We start from the raw sequence: 6,518 nt of genomic DNA on the forward strand, positions 1-6,518 counted from the left end.
TTATTATTATTATTATTATTATTATTATTATTATTATTATTATTATTATTATTATTATTATAAGCAAGGAAGTACCCAAACTTTGTACAGTTTGCTTCAAATGTGCCAAACATTCACATTCATTCAGGATGTCGTAGTCTTAATTTCAAATGCTGCAAAAAACAAAAACAACAAAAAAAGTCTTATACAATCAACTTTTTCTATCCAAGATGGAGTCCTGCTTAGCAAACGCTGGTTCCCCTCCTGACCCAATCACATGCAAAGCTCAGGGAGGATACATCTTTGTCTCACACAGCTTGTGTCAGTCCAGCAGCCCTTTTGGCTCTGGAGCACCGCGGAAGGATCCCGGATCGCTCCCGCCGCATCGGCGCTTTCATAAACCACAGAACTGTTAGTTCCTTAAGGCCAAACGTTAATTGCAGTGCTCTTAAAGCTGTCTATAAGTCAGGATAAAAGCGAATCTTCTTGTTTTGCTTCTTTTTTTACTTTGAAATTTCTAGAGTTTTAAAAGTGTACCTTCAGCTGCTTCAAAACGAAGAAAGGAATGCAGCTCCCGAAAGATTCAGCCGAACAATGAGCAGATTTCCTGGATCCCTTCACTTCATTGAGTTTTCAATTAGTAGAAAATGTACAAAAATGTTTTTTTTTAGCTTGTTTTTTTGTATTTGTTTTCAGAGCATCATGCGAAAAGAAAACCAAACTTGTATTAAACAGAACTTATATAGTTGCAAAGTGGGTTTAAAATAGGGGTATGTTTTTTACTACTTTGCATGCCTATTTTCGACGTAGTAAATTATTAAAATGGAAAACATGTTTCTAAATTAGCCTTCAGTCCCAGTCACCCCAGTTTTTTTTTTTACTTAAAAGACACATTCTATGTGTTGAAAACACGTTATATCTTAAATGTCTCTTAAATTTAATCAAAGTAACTTTTTAACAGGTTTTTATTTTGAAAACCAGCAACCTCCAGCTGTTCCTGGTTGATTTTTTTAAAAAAAAAATTTGCCTGCCTTAGGATTTCACTTGCTCTAAATATTTTCTTGGTGACGATCTGAAAGCAACACAAACTGGGAGCATTGGTTTCATTTTACATTCTCTCCATAACTGTTGGGGTCATACACATCTTAAGCACTGGATAATAATTCTATGTATTTTTATTTTGTCTTTTTTTTTCTTTAATCTTGTCTAATGTGATTTGAACCATAAGAAATTAGTTGGTAAAAGTCATATTTTCCGAGCCTCACTCATGCATGGCTCCAGTAAATGGCCATTTTTTTTGAAAAGCGTTTTGATTTATTTAAGCAGTTTCTTTTTATATTACTTTTTGCAGCTTCACTGGCGCCTGATAGGGCCACATCACCTCGGATGTCTTTTGGAAAGTAACCTCATGCTCTTGTCAGTCGTGACCTGCCGAGGCAGAGCGCACATTTCATGGTCACACACATTTTTGTGATGAATATTGTATTTAAAAAAATTCAATTGTGCGTTTTAACATTTCATTGTATTTATTAGCCAGCTTTGGCTCTAAAATGTGTCAGTACAACTTGGTGAGGAAGACAGTTGAAAAAAAAAATACATAAATAAAAAAAAAGTAAAGAGATTTTACTCACCGGTCTCTCCTTTCATCATTGTGGTTTAAAACTCATAATTTTCTGCTGAAGGTGAACGGGTGATAATGTATTTGCCTGTATTTTCATGCACTTGTGTTTTGTATAAAATACCTCATGAATTAGTGGATAGATTATAATGAAACTCGCAGAAGTCAATCATTGGGTGTACATCTACAAATAATTAGCGTTTGTTTTTTTTGTAATGACCTAATTCAAAATGGCCGCCACAGTCACCTGTCTTTTGCACAAGCTATATGACTCAGCCGGTTTTACAGATATTAAGCTCAAATCCGATGTAACAGCTCAGTCATTCACAACTCAAGCTTTGAGAGCTACACACCATTTTGAAAATCGTCACTATAAAGTTTTTGAAAATGGACATACAGTAGTCCCTCGATACTTTGCGGTTCGACTTTTGCAGATTAATCACATTACCTATTTTGACCTATAAAGGCCTCTATACTGCGGAGGTAGAGCTGCCATTTCTAACCCGGAGCCCAGCTCAGCCCGACCTGGATTCAACCGGGCCGGACCATAATAATGTGCGGGCCGGTCTCAGGTTTTGATGCGGTTTTACGAATCATACAGCACAAAGAAAACTAAATAAGAACGCACAATATAAAATTGTGTTAATCTACTTGTAGAGGACGAGGCAGGCTTGACCGACCGGTTTAAAGAAATTAAAATAAGTTGCGTTAAGCTCAGATGGACTAACTGTCACTGGCCGTGCGCGTCCGCTGACCCGCCGGTTGAAATGGACTTGTGTCCTGTCCAGGGTGACATGTGTACCAGCGACCCCCGCTACCCAAAAAGGAAGAAGCGGGTAAAGATAAAGGATGTATGGATGGATCAGTTGATCACTGGACGCGCGCACATCTGCTTTCATCTGCGGTGAAGGAAGTAGCAGCACCTACAACAGCCGAAGCGATCAGCGCGTTCAATTAAATTATAAATTCTATATTTTTCCAAATAATTTTGCTCTAAAAATATTTTTGTTCATCTGTATAATAAACTTTCTTTAAAGTTGATTTTTTTTAGGCTATTTGTTTTGTATGTTAATATCCATTCAATGAAGCAAGAAATCTTATCAAAAGAAGAAGAAGAAGGAGAGTTAAATGTTCTGATCACATAGATGACACTCAATGAGTCATTTGAGTTAACGTTTATAAATTAATGTTTGACACAAAACGACTTCTGTAAACCTTGCTGGGTATGAAAACCTGGAAAACTGTTTGGTTTGAGACAATAAAACATTTTCTTCAACATTTTATGAAAAGCTGCAAATTTACCCAACATTTTTCACTCAGGTCATCTGGACAGTTTCTTTTTTTTGCTGAAACGTTTCACCTTCCATCCGGAAGGCTTCATCAGTCAAGGAAACACACACACAGTTTGACATGACTGTCGACGAGGAAGAGGGCTGGCAACAAAGGAGGGGGCGTGCCAAAGACACCATCTTAGCACCAACATAACTGGTTTGTTCCACTTTGGAGTAAGCTGTTTGGGGGAAGAATAAGTTTTGTGTTGTGTGTTTCCTTGACTGATGAAGGCTTCTGGATGGAAGGTGAAATGTTTCAGCAAAAAAAAACAAAAAAAAACTGTCCAGATGACCTGACTGAAAATCGTTGGATTGTATACCTGGATTATTGAGCATTAACTTTTTTGGCCTGCAAATTTACATTTCAAACTTACCAAGTTAAGCATAGTGATTAATTAGATTAATCACAGCCCCAGAGTGTGATTAATCTGATTAATTTGTTTAATTGATTGACAGCACTGATATAAATACTAAAAGAAATATAGTGTTCCTACTTCACGACTTTTCGTGGTGGTGGGTGGAACGTAACCGCCGCAATAATCGAGGGACTACAGTTTCGGTTTATAAATATTTGGTACAACACTAATACTTCAGGGTTAAACACTCTGGGTGTGAAAGTTGTGTGCACAGGTGGTGCTTCAGATTTTATTTTATTTTTTAATTGCTGAAAATATTACTCCTACTTTCCAACAAGCTAATAATTTCCAACACAAGGCTTTCTGTTTCCAAAATCAAGTCATTCCACTTGGTCTTTATAGTTTGGTGGTCCATTACGGTAAACGTGGCCTATTGTTCCATTGTGTGTGTGTCTGTATGTGTGAGGTAACACGCACACGCATGCATTCTGATGTGCTGCGGTGTGCACGCCACGGCGCCGACGCTCGTTGCAGCCAATTCCAGCAATGCAAAGACGAGAACCAGAGAGCTCAACCATATGCGACCACATCATAAATCTAATTGTAATTCCCAAATCAACTGCAGCGTCACCCTGCGAGGAGTGCCGGCACAGTTGTCACACTCCTCTGTAGGGTTGTGTGTGTGTGTGTGTGTGTGTGTGTGTGTGTGTGTGTGTGTGTGTGCATTCTGTGCTATGACTTTTAGTTGGAGTGGTGTTTGTAATCATACTTGACCTATTACTACCTGTCTCATTAAAATGTACATTTCCTTTGTTCTCTTCTGAGTAAATATTTGGACGTTTGTACGTTGACAGATTGTGTGACTGTGCAAGAATCCTATGATGGTTGGCGTCACCTTGGCAACGGATAATGTGTTTCTATACAGCTATGATAGTTGATTAAATCAAGGATTTCAATCATGCAGACTTTATACTGAAGGAAATCACTGCGTTCTTCAGTCTCCACGTATCTCTGGTTATCACTCATCTTTCATTCATGGGGACGATTGCATGTGGGTTTGTCTGTTAGTAAAATATCTCGTAAACCAGTGGGCAGATTTTACTGAAATATTCTGCAACTGAGTAACTTTTGGAGCCAACCTGATTAAAGACAGTTGGTCAACCATAGCCAACACAAACATAGCTATAACTCAGTCAATGTTAAAGATTTTTTTTATTTTAATGTTACAGATATGGGGATAACATTTTATGTGGTGGTGACGAGAACGGAATACTCAGATGGAAAAGACTGGTGATGAACAACTCAGACACAATAGTATCAATACAGTGCTTTTATTTACAGGGAGTATAATTTCAGGATGAAACAGGAACCCGGGGAAGCAACGAGATGGGTCAGGTCCAGACTCCAGCAAGAGGTTTTATTCAGAATGTTCAAGTTCCTTACTAGTAGCTGGTGCAATGTAGGGTTCCAAAATTCTGTACAATCATGAGAAGATCCAAAGTTGTCAGGAGGGCGTGTGGTTGGAGGGTGAACTGAGCAGCTGAAGGCACACAGGTAAGGTTTCCAAGGGTTCACAAGGAGATCCAAATACCGTATTTTCTGCCGTACATGTCGCACCAACTTATCCAATCCAAGTCAACTTTATTTATAAAGCACGTAAAAAAAAACATACAGGACCAAAATGCTGTACAGACAAATTAAAAAGCACAAAAGGAATAAAATACAAGAAAACAATTAGTTAAAAAAACATAAAGAAGCTATGCAATAAAAATTAAACGCAGTCCAAATATTATTCCACTGGACTAATGGGACTTATAAGTCACATTGGTCCAAATATGTCTAATAATGTGGGGAAAAACATAAAATGTGTCGCTTCGCCATATAAGTTGCATCTAATATGCATCACCGCAGACGCATCGCGTTTGTTACGCGTCACCACTGACAACCTGGAATTGAGCCAAAAATTGATTGGCTGTAAATAGCGGCCACGGAAGCGTGCAGGGAGGACTTTAACAAGAATTTAACAAGATTTACGCTTAAAAACAATTATTTGTTTGCTCAAAATTATAGCAAAGGTGCATATCTGTTGAACTTTTCCTTAATAAATGCACTTTAACAGTCAAATTAATTGTATTTCAAAAGTGTTCACTGCCTCGGTGCTCCGGGAGCGCACAGAGGGAGGAAAGCAGGAAGGAGGAACGCTGCACATTTCTTCTAAATTTAACAAGATGTGCACCTAAAACAATTATTAGTTTGCTTGACATTATAGCAAAGGTGTGTCTCAGTTGAATTTTTACTTAATAAATGCACGTCAATGGTCAAATTAGTTGCATTTCACCGGGGCGGCACAGCGAAATGAAGCTGATTTGACTGTTTCTCCAGACATGATCCCAGAGCTGGATGAAGGTGACCTGTATGGCAAGCTGATCGTGTCATTAATAGCCACTTTTACCTTTTACATGACACAACGGCATGCCATACTACTTGAGTGCCATTTAGCAGCTGAAAATGAGCGGCTTCGGATGTTATCATTCCATTAAATGGCCGTTGTTAGTTATCGTCCCCATATGTAGCGGTCAAACTGTCCCACCTACCTCCTAGTAGGTTTAAAGGTACGTTATTATCGTTATTATTGGGGATAATAGGCAGCGTCACACAGGGGTCAACCAGGAAGTGTCTTTTTAGTTGTTTTCAGCTTATGTAACCCTTTTCCTAAACGTAAGCTTAGACCTGACCCTGAGGACCAACCCTAAACTTAACCCCCTTACCCTTGTGCCTAAACCTAACCAAGACCATAAACCTCACCGCCAGACCCTTTACTCTAAACCTAACCACGTGAAGCTATTATGAGCGCTAACAAAGCTAAAAATAGAGCCTATTATCATCGCTAACAACTTACCTTTAAACCCACTGGGAGGTACAGGAGGGGCAGCCTGACCGCTACATATGGGGATGATAACAACTAATAACGGCCATTTAATGGCTGATAACATCCGAAGCGGGTGGGAAAATGGTAGTGTTCAATATTTTCAGTCAGAATGAATGAAAACGGTCATATCTCAGCCAAAAATTGGTTTGTAAATATGGGAAAAAAAATCAATAAATATGTCGCTTCTGTGTATAAGTCGCAGGGAATGCAAATGATGCAAAAAACTGTGACTTATAGGCCAAAAAATACAATACTTAGTTAGGTCTCAGGAGGTTCACTGGAAAGATCACAGGATAAAGGTAAGT

This window comes from Nematolebias whitei, chromosome 10, assembly GCF_014905685.2.
Source record: "Nematolebias whitei isolate Nwh7 chromosome 10, NemWhi1, whole genome shotgun sequence".
Classification (NCBI taxonomy): Eukaryota; Metazoa; Chordata; class Actinopteri; order Cyprinodontiformes; family Rivulidae; genus Nematolebias; species Nematolebias whitei.